Source organism: Galeopterus variegatus, unplaced genomic scaffold (genome assembly GCF_000696425.1).
Source record: "Galeopterus variegatus unplaced genomic scaffold, G_variegatus-3.0.2 Scaffold1167, whole genome shotgun sequence".
NCBI lineage: Eukaryota > Metazoa > Chordata > Mammalia > Dermoptera > Cynocephalidae > Galeopterus > Galeopterus variegatus.
Genome location: NW_007727278.1, coordinates 286,599 through 289,368, shown reverse-complemented (window position 1 = coordinate 289,368; position 2,770 = coordinate 286,599).

Sequence of the window (2,770 nt, the reverse complement as noted above, 5' to 3'; positions counted from 1 at the left end):
GCAGAATTTATAATGATTCTAAGAATGGAAAGGAATTAAAGAAAGACATGGACCACAGGCACCAAGATCATGCAGAATTTCATTTCATCCTTGCAGGAAAAGAAGGGAGGGCATATTTTTCTCCATCATCACCCTTATTTACCACCTTCTCTGGGAGCATAAATCCACAGAGGGATCTTTTATTGTAGGGGATGCCAAAAGCCAGCCCCACACCCTCCAATTGTTCAATGAAAAACCAGCATTTCCCACCTGCAATGAAGTGACCTTTGCTGGAAGAAACGTGTGTGTAAAACAAGACATTATTTACTGTGATGGCAAAAAGCAGGGGAAATACTTCTTCTTGTTTGAGGTTTGGGTACCGACCATCACCCCTTCTCCTCGCTGAGTTCTTACAACTGTGAATTGACCCAAGGCACGAAGGCTGATCAAAGTAACCGCTTCGTATGATGGAGCTGGGATTGGGGAAGGCAGTGTGGGCCAAGATGGGCTCCCCGTCCCAGGAAGAAGTGCAGACAGGGCAATCGAGTTTCTCCTTTGCTTTGCCACCTCTCTCATTTGCTGATTGCATTTCATCAGAAGCGATGTGTCTATTTTATAGAGATAAAAACTGAAACAAGGGGAAACAGCTTTCCGGGGGTTATAGATCCCCCCTACCCCCATTGTGACAACCTAACTATAATCTTAGGTCATTTGCTGATTGCATTTCATCAGAAGCGATGTGTCTATTTTATAGAGATAAAAACTGAAAAAAGGGGAAACAGCTTTCCGGGGGTTATAGATCCCCCCTACCCCCATTGTGACAACCTAACTATAATCTTAGGACTTCTGCCTGCTGCTCCTTTGTGGGCTCTATGTTCTTTATAAATAACATCGTGGCTGTGTCCACCATCGGCAGGGCCTGTGGTTTGCCAGCTCCCGTCCACCACCTCCCCCGGGAATGAGGAGGGATCTCCTCTGACCCATCCATTCCCTGTTATTATCCCACCCACTTTAAATAAGCTGCCGGGAAGCCAGGGTCCCACCACTCAGAGTCCCTGGTCACCAGGAATGCCTGACAGTTTTTCCCTCCTGAGGGTTGGATGGATGCCAGTGTGAAAAACGAATCTTACAAAGCAATAAGGAAAAACTTGATAGAAAAATGGATAAAAAGCTGGAAGACACTCCAAAAAAGAAATACAGGTGGTTAATAAGCATGGGGGCCAGGGAGCACAACTTCTCTGATAGTAAAAGGAAGTAGTTAAAACAAAATGCACTTTTTTCCTTGTCTGGTGGAGGCAGGTTTGAAAATACGGGCATAGCTAGAGTTTTTAAGGTGTTGGGGAAACCTACATACTGCTGGCAGAGAGTTGTAAATTGGCATAGACTTTCCGGAAGGCAGTTAATATAGTTCTACCAAAGTGTTGACTTTTCACATACCCTTTGACCCAGCATTTTCACTTTTAGGAATTTATCCCAAGATTGTACACCATTTCAGCTATGAGGATATGCATTTCAACAATGTTTACAGCAGTAGAAATTTAGAAATGTGATTAAGGTTATCCATATGCTTGAGTCTATGTAATAAAAATCTTATAAAAGAATAGTCAGTGAGGCATAAGGTTTGCATTGTGCTGTTCAATGTGAAAACTAGTTTGCAAAGCAATATATGGGAAATTACTCCAGTTGTTAAAAGGAAAGTCATACAAACACCAAGGTCCAGCATTTGATCTCTGTACTTTCCCACTGCCAAAAAAAAAAAAAAAAAAAAAATTTTTTTTTTTTTTTTTTTTTTGAAAGAAAGAAGTATGCAGAGAAGAAAGGTTGGAATGGTGGATGCCACAGTCACCCCCAGCAGTGGTATTACATGTTTTCTTCCTTTTAACTGTTTGCATTTTCCAGATTTTATCAGCAGCTTGCATAACTTTCACAATAATGCACAAAAAAACTTACGAAAGTTATTTTTTAAAAAAGAAAGAAGCAGCTGGGTCTAATATGTTACAATCCCCCAGAGGAGGAAGGAGAAGAAGGCCCACAAAGGAAGCAAAAAAATCCAGGAGCCCTTTTCTAGTAAAGACCTAGGTACTGAACATTTGGCATTCACATAGATTGGAGAATCTGGGGACATGGGTGGAGCTGCTTGCCGATATACAAATCCAGAGATTGAGATTGATTTGAAAAAAAAATGCAAGGCCACATATTTTTTTCATTTATTTCTGGGACAGGATTAGAGGATCTGGAAGCTTCTGAAGCCCTTGTGAGAGGGGAGGGTGGGGAGTACTGGGCGGCAGGCAGTACCACATCATGGTGAGGGACACAGCCCTGGCCACTGGCCACCTGCATTCAGATCTCACTTAACACCTACCATCACTGCAACCTTAGGCAACTCACCAAAACTCTCTGAGCCTCAGTTTCCTCCTGGGGACAATAACGGTGCCTGCTGCATCGAGTGAATTAAAACACTACAGCATTGAGAACGTTGCCTGCACACAGGGGGCACTTTGTAATGTTGGCTGTTTGTAATGACTCAGCGTGACCTTTGGCAAGTCACTGACCTTCTGTCTTTAATTTTCGTACGATGAGGATAAAGAGGCAGAATAGAAAAGAAAAAACGTTTCTAAATTCAACATCAGGCCTTGGAATTGGCAAGTGCCATACAGGGGTGAAAGCAGAGATAAACGTGAGCCTCTGCTGTCTGCACTTCCTCTCTCCCTGGATTCTTGGTTCCTTGAGTCCTCGCTGCCTCGGTGTTCTCCAGGGTCTTCAAGTTTTTTTTTTTTTTTTTTTTTTTTTT